The sequence below is a fragment of the Eubalaena glacialis genome, chromosome 3 (assembly GCF_028564815.1).
Source record: "Eubalaena glacialis isolate mEubGla1 chromosome 3, mEubGla1.1.hap2.+ XY, whole genome shotgun sequence".
Lineage (NCBI taxonomy): Eukaryota > Metazoa > Chordata > Mammalia > Artiodactyla > Balaenidae > Eubalaena > Eubalaena glacialis.
Window position 1 is genome coordinate 71,701,285 of NC_083718.1, and position 12,591 is coordinate 71,713,875.

Consider the following 12,591-nt stretch of genomic DNA (forward strand, 5'->3'; position numbering starts at 1 on the left):
ATTTTCTCTCTTTCATATTCTATCAACTTTATATGTACTCTTCACTAATTCAACTCCAAAGCCTCCTTCTGTTGTATAATAAACTTCTTATTATATCCAAACACATTAGGTCTTCTCCGAATTTTCTCTTCTTACTAAAAAATAACTTTCCTGGAAACTTCTAAGCTGCTACAATCTGGACTCGTTCCTCTCTGTGCCCAGCTTTGGTCCTGGACACACTTCACTATCATTTTAATTCCCTTCACCTGTCTCTTTTGTAGGATCTCCTATTTCCTGGGTTCCATCTCCTGTTGGGGAAGAAGGGAGTGTTTGTTTGTTTACTTCCTGTTTGGGTGGAGTATATCTTCCAGCATATTCCTAATAAAGAGATGCATGTGAAACACTTTTTGAGAATTTACATATGTGAATATTCCCTTATTCTGTCATCTTTCTACTTAATAGTTTGGCAAAGTATAGAACACTAGATTGGAAACTGGCGTCTCACAAAATTTTGAAGGTATTTCTCTGCTGTCTTCTAGGCCCAAATGTGACTGAAATCATTCAAATTCTTATCTTTTCTTTGAAACCTGGTTGTCTCTCTCTCTCTTTCTCTCTCACCTTGTCAATATTCCTCTATTTCGCAGGTATATACTTTGATGGGCTCTGTTTCCTTCCATTATGTTAGGCACTCTGTGTGTAAATCCCTTTTGAGTGCAAACTTATATTCTCCAGATCTGCTAATCTTTTGAAAATTATTTTATTCATGACTTTATCCTTTCTATGGACTTTTTTCTCGTTTTGGAAATTTCTATCAGATCTCTTGGACTGTTTCCTTTCTTTTCCCCCCTCACTGTTTCCTATTTATTTGCTTCTTTACCCTAGTTTATGCGAGAATTGTTGACTTCATATTCTAAATCTTGTGAATTTTTCTTTTCTGCTCTAATAGTTTCAATTTTCAAAATATCTCTATTAGTTCTTTGAATGTTACTTTTTCAAAGCATCCATTTTAGTTTATGAATGCAATATCTTATGGCTCTGAGGATACTTATGCTATTTTAATAATGTTTTTCTTCTCTCCACTTAATTCTACCTGTTTTGTTGCTTGCCTGTTTGCTCATAGTTAAGAGTGGTACATTAGAAACCCAAATGGAAACTCTGAGAGGAGATGAATTTCTTAAACTGTGGTCTTTATGTAGAGTGATCTGGCGGGGACATTTCCTTGTGGAAATCCTGATGTTGGCGTATTTAGAGCTTTCCTCTGGGGCTGCTCAAATTCCCAAGCAAAGTCTTCCTCTGTCCTGCTTGGAGGGAATCCTTCTGGTTGCTACTTCGGGAATTTGGTTTTTCCCCAGCTTGCTAACACACATCCAATTTTGTGATTTAGTATTAAAAATTACATTCTCTTGGGACTTCCCTGGTGGTCCAGTGGCTAAGACTCTGTGCTCTCAATGCAGGGGGCCCCTAGTCAGGGAATTAGATACCACATGCCAAAACTAAGAGTTCACATGCCGCAACTAAAAGATCCCCCGTGCCACAACTAAGACCTGTCACAGCCCAATAAATAAATAAATATTTTAAAAAATAATAAATAAAATTACATTCTCTCACTTGAACACAATTTATGTGAAGGAACTAGGATTACTAGGAGGCAGGGGTGTCATGCACTTAAAAATTATCTCAACGGAATTTTTCTTTTCAGTGATGTCCTTAATACTTTACTGTTTGTGAGGGCCTGTTACAAAAGCAAACTCTTGGAGTTAACAAAACTGTGTATAAGGTATGGGATTATGAAGTTGAGGTCAGCTGATAGAGAAAATTGAACCAGGTGGCATTAGCACCACAATTCAGGGTTATATTTTTTTCTGTAAACTACAGCACCAAAAACTTAATTGGCTAAATCAAGTTGTCCTTCCTCATAGAGTTCACAGTCTATAATGTTGAAAGCTATTTTGGTGAGTGTTATGTTGCAATTTACAATAAAAAGTATATATTCAGTCTTCAAACCCTGCTCCTGCCACAAATCTCCTAAAAGTCTTGGAATTTCCTAAGTGATAAGGACAACAAAGGTGTGTTTTTACGTGAATGAGGTGACTTTTGGAAAGAACCTAAGGATGGGGGCTGGTTGCTAGCTGAGTCAAAGATTTGATTAGAATGTTGGAACTTTCACTTTCCTCCCCACCCCTGAACTTCCAGCCTCAGGGGAGGGGACAGGGCTGGAGACTGAGTTCAGCCAGCAGTGTTGTAATCAGTCATGCCTTTCAGGAAGCCTCCATAAAAACTCAAAAGGAGGGGTTCCAAGAGCTTCCGAGTTGGTGAACACGTGGAGATTTGGGGAGTCACACCCAAAGAGGGCAAGGAAGCTCCATGCCCTTTCTCATACCTTACCCTAGGCATCTCTTTTATCTGGCTACTTCTGAGTCATATTCTTTTATAATAAACCAGCAATCAGTTAAGTAAATGTTTCTCTGAGCTCTATGAGCCACTCAAGCATATTAACCCCAAGCCAAGGAGGGTCGCTGGAATTGCTGATCTATAGTCAATCAGTCAGAAGCACAGGTGATAACCTGGACTTGCGATTCACGTCTGAAGTGTGTGTGTGTGTTTGTAAGGAGATGGGTGGCAGTGGAGGGCCATGTGGTCTGGTAGGACTGAGCCCATAACCTGTGGAATCTGATGCTGTTTCCAAGTATATAGTGTTAGAATTGAGTTGAACTGTAGGACACCCAGTTGGCGTCCAGAAAACTTCTTGGTGGTGGGAAACACCCTCCCTCCACACATTAGAAATGGGGTGTTCAGAGGACCAAAGAGTGAGTTTCCAGAATAATTGAGATCGGTTCAAAAGTGACACTGAGATGCGTGTGCACAGACACACACAAATCCTTCACTGTGTTCATGAAATTCACTTTTATTTAATAGAGTAGGAAGTTTGTCAGTGTGTGGGGGGAAGAAAAAAAATACAAACCTCATTAAGTAGAAGTAAATAAACTCATATTGAACATTTTTGCCATTTTAGAATCCGACAACAATCTGTGACTTCAGATAGTGAATAAAAATGTAGCACGTGTGCTGGTAAATTTAAGAGGCCCCCTACAGATGACTTTAAAATTATAAAATTACCTAATTTTATTTCCAAGTCAAAATCTAGAATAACTTTATGAATATCACCAACTAATTCATGGCTTCTTGGGATAGATCCTCAACCACATGACAGCTTCTGATAACTGGAATATTACTTTTATGTATTAGTTCAAATTCCTGGGAAAGTGGATCGGTTTGGTCTAGCTAATCTTAATGAGCCTGTCCACTGAGTTCACTGGTTACCTGCCACCTTTGGATCTGCTGCCCATTAGTCACATGCCCACACCTGAGCAATGAACTCTGGAGGAAGGACAACTGGAGATGGGCTGCACGTCATGGTCACTAGGCAAGAAGGAATTGTCTGAAGGAAAACTTTTACCTGGAAGGGAAATATCATCATTTCCTCCCTAGCTTTAAGATTCAATGTTTTTCCATTGCTTTTTTTTAAAAAGAAAATTTTAATAGAGTATACTTGATTTACAATGTTGTGTCAGTCTCTGCTGTACAACAAAGTGAATCATATATATATATATATATATATATATATACATATACATATATACATATATATATGTATATATATATATATATATCTGCTCTTTTTTAGATCCTTTCCCATATAGGTCATTACAGAGTACTGAGTAGAGTTTCCTGTGCTATACAGTAGGTCCTTATTACCTATCTATTTTATATATAGTAGTGTGTATATGTCAATCCCAGTCTCCCAATTTATCCCTCCCTCCCATCCTCCCTGGTAACCATAAGATTGTTTTCTACATCTGTGACTCTCTTTCTGTTTTGTACCATGATTTTAGATTCCACATATAAGCAATATCATATAATATTTGTCTTTCTCTGACTTACTTCACTCAGTATGACAATCTCTAGGTCCATCATGTTGCAAATGTTACTATTTTTTGTCATTCTTTTTTATGCCTGAGTAATATTCCATTATATATATATATGTATACACACACACACACACACACATCATGTCTTTTTTATCCATTCATCTGTTGATGGACATTTAGGTTGCTTCCATTTCCTGGCTATGGTAAATAGTGCTGCAATGAACATTCGGGTGCGTGTATCTTTTTCAAATTATGGTCTTCTCTGGATATATGCCCGGGAGTAGGATTGCTAGAACTTATGGTAGCTCTGAAAACAATTAATGCTGGAGAGGGTGTGGAGAAAAGGGAACACTTGTACACTGTTGGTGGGAATGTAAGTTGGTACAGCCACTATGGAAAACAATATGGAGGTTCCTTAAAAACAAACAAAACCTGCGGGGCGGTGGTGGTGGTGGTGGTGTGATGAATTGGGCGATTGGGATTGACATGTATACACTGATGTGTATAAAATTGATGACTAATTAAAACAACAACAACAACAAAAACTACTAAAAATAGAGCTTCCATTGCTTTTAGGATCGATCCTACAAAGGCTGATGTGACTGGGCCCCTGCCTCGCCTCTTCTCTCATTGCTCTCCGCTCTTTCTCTCTGCTGCAGCCATGCTGACTTTGCAGTTTCTCAAATCACCCTTGTTTCCATGTTGCCCCACAACATTTGCCTAGGCTTTTCCCTTTGCCCACCTAATAATCACCCTTTAGATCTCATTTCAAATTACATTCTCAGTGTCTTTGAAGAAGTCTACAGAACAACTTACTTCTGGAAATTAGAGCTGCCAATTAAATTCCATTTTGTTATGAAACTAATTGTGTGAATCTGTTGATCGGGGTTCAGGACACACTAACCCAAAATATGACACCGTGGCATACTGAATATTTTAAGCTGAAGGAATTTGAGAAAGAGCATATGTAGAAAGGACTCTCCGACCTTCCCCTGCAGGAGATCATAAGACCCTTATGTGAGGGGTGCCTTTTCTATACCCAGAGAAAATGTTCATCCTCATCTCCAAGACGTCAAGAGGAATTAGACTGAAAAGGCTTTGCTATTTCCCCTAATTTACCGCATTAAACTCATACACCTTTTTGTCCTGTCATATTTTCCATGACTTTCTACTCTTCTTCCAACCAAACAGAAACACTCTCAGGTTTAACCACTTCTTCAGGTCTTCATTTTCTAATGAAGTTTCCGGTGTCACGTGAAACTTACAATAAACGATTTTGTATGCTTTTCTCTTGTCAATCTGTCTTTTGTTAGCGGGGTCTCTGTCAAGAACTTAGAAGGGTCGAGGAAACAGCTCTTTTTCTTCCCTACTTCAGTAACCAGGTAAGAGGCTGTCAAGGTAGTCAAAAAAGAGGAAGTTTCTAGACGGTGAGAAGGGTCACACTGTGTTGAGTAGTGATTAGCAAGGAGAGAAAAGTTAGTAGCAGGGGAGTAGTACTACTCTCAGAAGTCACCTCTCTCATCTCTGAAGTCTCCTCACATTTGCTACTTAGGCAGTGAATTGTTCCCATAGTATTTTTTTTTCTTCTCCTTATCTGAGATGCTCATTGAAGACCACATTTATAAGGTACAACTTGATCAATATATGTGGATGGCTTGGCACATTATATTTGGAAAGTTTTTAATTATTATTGAGTAATAAGTAAGTTTTGTTGAAGCCTTGTCTTTTATTTTTAGTGTTTGTAATATACTTTGATTTGATTGGATTTTTTTACTGACGTATAGTTAATTAACAATGTTGTGCTAGTTTCAGGTATACAGGAGAGTGATTCATTTTTATATATACATATATTAAGATTAAGTTTTATATATATTATATAATATATATATATTCTTTTTCAGATTCTTTTCCATTATAGGTTATTACAAGATATTGAGTATAGTTCCCTGTGCTATACAGTAGTTGCTTTTTCATGTTCTTATTAGGTTTCATCTTCCTGCATTTTACTTTTTAAGATGCATTTTTTTTTTTAAACGGGAAACTTTTTTCTGATTATGTTAGTCTATGGACTATCATGGTTCTCTAAATTCAGAAATATATATTAGTAAATGTTCCCTTCCTCATCCCTACATTCATGGGTAATCTCCTGCTAATTATTAGCATGGTGAAGTAAATTAAGGAAGCTATTATTGGGTGTATATGTTAATAGAGTGATAATTGGATACCAGTGGGTAAGAATTAAGTAGGAAATGTCAAGGTGAGTTCAGAGACGTTTCATTAAAGAAAAAAATAGGAAAATGCTGAGGAGCTTACAATCAATTGCTTATTTTACACCAAATGGCTTTTTAAAATTATGGTCACAAAAAGTGGATAAGCAGTAAAATGTACATTTGAGCTGATACAAATTGTCAGAAGAGAAATAAATATCGACACGTTTCACATTTGAGGTAGATTAGATAAATGTTTGATTTTTGAACATTCATTTCAAACAACAAAATTGAAATAACCTAAAATTTTCATGAAAGCTGTGCTGACATTCTAAATCAGTTATGCCATCATTTTGAAAATGGTCAAGATGGGAAGGGGAGGTAGGAAGATGGGATTCCACGTAAAACTCATCCAAAATATTTTTCTAAGAGGATTTGAACAACACACTTAGGATTTCAGGGATGCCCATTCTGTGTATGACGTATCTATCTGCAAACGTGTTACGGCAAGCATCACTTGGCTGACACACCTGCCCACTGTCCTACCTACAGGGAGCTGTCTGAGATGTCGTGGGAGTTGCCTCTAACCAGGACCTGATACCCAATGCCTTGACAACGCTGCCTTTTCAAAGCTTGAACTGCGACTCTTCACTTGGCTCCACAGGCCCAGGGCAACTTGAACACCTGGCAAGACAGTAAGTTGGCAGATTCCTGCCTCTGAAAGATTTGCAATTTTCAAGTGAGAGTTGCATTTCTCAATGTTCCTTTTCTGTTTAGGGATTAGTTTGCTTATTTGTTCACTTATTCATTCACACATTTACATTTATCGACCAATATTTGTACAATTACGTTTTGTTTCCTCACTTGAATAAATAATTTTTTTCTCCGTGATGACTAAGGAACAAGCTGGTAAATGGTTGTTTATACCACCACAAGGTGGTGGTATAACTCTTCGAAGTTAAAAAAAAAAAACTTGCAAAAAGTGTAATTTCAAGATTTATAAAAACAAATATAACTCATGAGAATGGCTTACTTTTGTTTCATAGTTTAATTTCTCTACAGCTTTAATAACTGTAGAAATTAAATTTCTATTGCAAATGAATTTTTCTTAAATGATATATAAATTATAAGAATTGAAATCACTCTGATAATGATGATGATATGCAGTTATCACAGCTAACATTATCTAAGGCGTTATTTTGTGCCAGGCACTGTGTGAGGTGTTTTACGTACAGTGAGTCAGTGCTCGCTGTCCTATCGTTACTTAAATACAATCACTGCTACCCTCTTTGCAGATAAGAAGACCAACACTTATATTAACAGGGATTCTTATTTATCTGGTCTTTTAATACTGTGTCTTATGTTAGGTTTTATAGTTGAATTAGAGCTATGTTTCCTGAGTTAGCAGGACAGTAATCTCCAGGGGGTACATTTTTCCATAAATAATTTTTGCAGAGTCCTAACCTGAAGATTGTAATTCCGAGGGTCTGGAATTGGGACCTAGTAAACTGTACTTTGAACAAATGTCCCTTATGATTCTTACTGTTAAACAAGTTTAAAAACTATCGATTGATAGTTGTCTTTGAGTTTAACTGCTCTGCTTAAAAGATGCTTAAAATCACCTATTTCCAGCACTGCATCTTTTACCTCAAGATTTTAAAATCAAGATTATAAAATTACAATAATGTTTCATTCAGGTCTTCAATACTATTTTCACCCTGATTTTGAGGATTTGGGCAAGTGATGTATTATAAAGAGGTGAATGCAGGACTTCCCTGGTGGCGCAGTGGTTAAGAATCCGCCTGCCAATGCAGGAGACACGGGTTCGAGCCCTGGTCTGGGGGGATCCCACATGCCGCGGAGCAACTAAGCCCGTGCACCACGACTACTGAGCCTGCGCTGTGGAGCCCGCGAGCCACAACTACTGAGCCCACGTGCCACAACTACTGAAGCCCGTGCACCTGGAGCCCGTGCTCCACAATGGGAGAGGCCACTGCAATGAGAAGCCTGCTCACCGCAACTAGAGAAAGCCCACGCAGCAAGGAAGGCCCACTGCAGCCAAAAATAAATAAATAAATAAATTAAAAACAACAACAAAAAAAGGGGTGAATGCTTTTGTATTTTATTGTAAAAAAAAAAAGTGATATGTAAAGAAAGTATTTTGTGCTCTGTTACAGAAATATCCCAGTGAAATTCATACTACACAATGTAGTAAAAACAGATATAAAATGCTTTATCAGTTTAAAAGTACTGAAAATTCTAATTTGTATTTTAGGGATGCATATAAACTATTAACAATTCAAATATTATATGGCAATATTGAGTTAGTAAAATCTCTTATAACATAACTGATCCCAACTTTTTTAAAAGCATGTAATATTTCGCCTCACCAGCTTTACACTGCTGAAGTTCAAAAATGAACAAAGTACTGAAATCCAGTGACAACAGCTAGCAGAACATTTTCCTTTAAATCTAAAGTATTTATAGTGCTCTGTGTATTTAGATCTCTCTTCTCCTAGATATTAGGTATCCGTATTAGGTATCGGTATTTTCATTTTTGCATTTTTTCAGAACAATTTAATTGTTTGCTCTACAGTCATTTTACCACAAGGTGGTGGTATAACCTTCTGTCTTAGATTCCTTGACACTCCCAAAACCTTCTAACTGGATTAAAATTGCTTAGAGAAAAATATCCCATTACCTTTGTAACTATTTTAACAAACTTTAAGAGGTTTAATTAATTATTATGTGTTGCCAATACACCTATAATTTATACCAATTTGACAAGTGATATTTTCTTAAAATGATAAAGAAAACCTAATGTTTTAAAACTCTTGTGTACTATACCAAGAGATGACACTAACCACTGGAAAAACTTAAGCTAATTCTGGAACTAGCCAACATTAATGGAGATACTAAAATGGGAGTAGTAGGATGAGGTCTCTGAATGTTTTTCATTGCCTTGAACTTTACTTTTAGAACTTGGTAGTTTACCTATTTAATGTTTATTCTAAAACTGGATTTTTCTAAATTAATTTTTTCTTTTTTTTTTGTATTACTGGTAGCAGCCTTAATCCTAAGTGCCCCGTACTGAAACATTTATATATACGTTACTGTGGTAGATATTTGAGTGTACCTTTCAGATGTGGTCTGCAGACAGCCTCTAGCTATCAGCTCCTTCTGTCTCAGCTGCAGAGAACCACCTATGTGGAGGTTAGGCCCTTCCCAGGGCAGCCCACTTCTACTGACTGAGAAAAGTGGCAGTATAAAGACCTGGCCATTTGGGCTCTATGCAGAATTTTTTTTTTATTGAGATATAAATGACATATAACATTGTATTAGTTTTAGTCATACAGTATAATTATCTGATACATGTTTATATTGCAAAATGATTACCATGAGTTTAGTTAACATCCATTACAGCACATAATAACAATTTTTTTCCTTGTGACGAGAACTTTTAAGATCTACTCTCTTAGCAACTTTTAAATATACAACACTGTATTGTTAACTGTAGTCACCATGCTGTATACTACATTCCCAGGACTTATTTATCTTACAACTGGAAGTTTGTACCTTTGCACCACCTTGACTCATTTCTCCCATTTTCCCACACACACCCCTACCCCACACACACACCTGCTTCTGGTAATCACAAATCTGTTCTCTGTATCCATGAGTTTGTTTTTTTTAATTTTAACTTATTTTTTAAGATTCCACATATAAGTGACATTATAAGTATTTGTCTTTCTCTGACCGTCTTATTTCACTTACCCTCCATATCCATCCATGTTGCCACAGATGGCAGGATTTCCTTCATTTTTATGGCTGAATAATATCTCATTGTGTATATACACTATATTTTCTTTATCCATTCATTCATCCATGGACACTTAGTTTGTTACCATGTCTTGGCTGTTGGAAATAATGCTGCAATCTATGTGGGGATGCAGGTATCTTTTGGAGACAGTGATTCTGTTTCTGTTAGATAAGTACCCAGAAATGGAATTGCTAGACCATATGGCAGTTCTAATTTTTATTTTTTGAGGAGCCTCCATACTGTTTTCCACAGTGGCTGCACCAATTTACATTCCCACCAACAGTGTACAAGGTTTCCCTTTTCTCTACATCCTTGCCAACACTTGTTATTTCTTGTCTTTTTGATAATAGCCATTCTAACATGCATGAAGCGATACCTCATTATGGTTTTGATTTGCATTTCCCTGATGATTAGTGATGTTGAGCATCTTTTCATGTGCCTGTTGGCTTTCCGTATGTCTTCTTTGGAAAAATCTCTATTCAGATATTCTGCCCATTTTTAAACTAGATTGTTTCTTGCTTCCTTTTTCTGCTGATTTGTATGAGTTTAAATACTTTTTAGATATTTACCCCTTATCGGATACATAATTTGCAAATATTTTCTCCCATTCCATAGGTTGCCTTTTCATTTTGTTGATGGTTTCCTTTGCTGTGCAGAAGTCTTTTAGTTTGATATAGTCCTACTTGTTTAGTTTTGCTTTTTTGCCTTTCTGTTTAGTGTCAAATCCAAAAAGTCATTGCCACAACTGATGTCAAGGAGCTTACCTCCTATGTGTTCTTCTAGGAGTTTTAAGGTTTCAGGTCTTCTGTTCAAGTCTTTAATCTATTTTGGGTTAATTTTTGTGTATGGTGTAAGATAGGGCTTCATTCTCTTGCATGTGGCTGTCTAGTTTTACCAACACAATTTATTGAAGAGATTATCCATTCTCCATTGTATATTCTTGTCTCCTTTGTTGTAAATTAATTGACCATACATAGGAGAGTTTACTTTTGGGCTTTTGATTCTGTTCCATTGACCTATGTTTCCATTTTTGTGCCAGTACCATACTGTTTCAATTACTGTAGCTTTGTAATACGGTTTGAAAACAAGAAGCATGTTGCCTCCAGCTTTGTTCTTCTTTCTTAAGATTGCTTTGGCTATTCCAGGTCTTTTGTGGTTTTATATAAATTTTAGGATTATTTATTCTAGTTCTGTGAAAAATGCCATTGGTATTTTGATAGGAATTGCCTTGAATCTGTAGATTGATTTGGATAGTATGGACATTTTAATATCAATTCTTCCAATCCATGAACCTGGAATATTTTTCCATTTGTTAGTGTCTTCTATTTCTTTCATCAGTGTTTTATAGGTTTCAGTGTACCGATCTTTCACCTCATTGGTTAAGTTTATTCCTAGCTATTTTATTCGTTTTGATGTAATTGTCAATGGATTGTTTTCTTAATTTCTCTTCATAATAACTTGTTATTAGTGTATAAAAATGCAACTGATTTTTATGTATTGATTTGGTATCCTGCAACTTACTGAATTCATTGATTAGTTGTAACTTTTTTTGGTGGAATCTTTAAGGTTTTCTATATATAATGTCATGTCATCTGCAAATAGAACCAGTTTTACTTCTTCTTTCCTTCCTTCCAAGCCTATACTGAATAAATGTGACAAGAGTGGGCATCCTTGTCTTATTCCTTTTCTTAGAGAAAAAACTTTACGTTTTTCGCTGTTGAATATGATATTAGCTGCAGGCTTGTCACATATGGCCTTTATTACGTTAACGCATGTTCCCTCTATACCCACCTTTTTGAGAGTTTTTTCATAAATAAATGTTGAATTTTGTCAAATACTTTTTCTGCGTCTATTAAAATGATCATATGGTTCTTATCCTTCATTTTGTTAATGTGGTTTATAACATTGATTTTCAGATAGTGAACCATCCTTGAATCCCTGGAATAAATCCCACTTGATCATGGTGTATGGTCTTTTTAATGTATTGTTGACTTAGTTTGCTAATATTTTGTTCAGAATTTTTGCATCCATCGTCATCAGGGATATTGGCCTGTAAATTTCTTTCCTTGTAGTGTCCTTGTCTGGTTTTGGTATCAGGGTAATGGTGGTATCATAGAATGAGTTTGGAAGTGTTGCCTCCTGTTCTCTTTTTTGGAAGAGTTTGAGAAAGATTGGTATTAATTTTTCTTTAAATGTTTGGTAGAATTCACCAGTGAAGCCACCTGGGTGAGGACTTCTGTTTGTTGGTAGGTTTGATTTTTTTTTTTTAATGTTGTGGCTGACTTGGTTTTTTCCCTACATGTTTTTTGGTTTTTGTTTTTTTTTGTTTTAATTTATTTATTTTTTAATTTTGGCTGTGTTGGGTCTTCGTTTCTGTGCGAGGGCTTTCTCCAGTTGTGGCAAGCAGGGGCCACTCTTCATCACGGTGCGTGGGCCTTTCACTGTTGTGGCCTCTCTTGTTGCGGGGCACAGGCTCCAGACGCGCAGGCTCAGTAGTTGTGGCTCACGGGCTTAGTTGCTCCGCAGCATGTGGGATCTTCCCAGACCAGGGCTCGAACCCGTGTCCCCTGCATTGGCAGGCAGATTCTCAACCACTGCACCACCAGGGAAGCCCAGGTTTGATTATTGATTCAATCTCCTTACTAATAATTGGTCT

General features: G+C 36.7%; 1 protein-coding gene across 3 annotated transcripts in view; it reads left to right on the forward strand.

Annotated features, from left to right (window-relative positions):
- Positions 1-12,591, forward strand: part of LOC133088013 (uncharacterized) — an 83,636-nt gene that overhangs the window by 37,059 nt on the left and 33,986 nt on the right. For 2 of the 3 annotated variants that reach the window (XR_009700478.1, XR_009700474.1), the window contains exons 4-5: positions 6,668-6,810; positions 7,813-8,199. The gene's annotated coding sequence lies outside the window, so the exon portion shown is untranslated. Of the gene's footprint in view, positions 1-6,667; positions 6,811-7,812; positions 8,200-12,591 lie in introns of those variants that run through there. The other variant, XR_009700479.1, reaches the window with a different exon arrangement.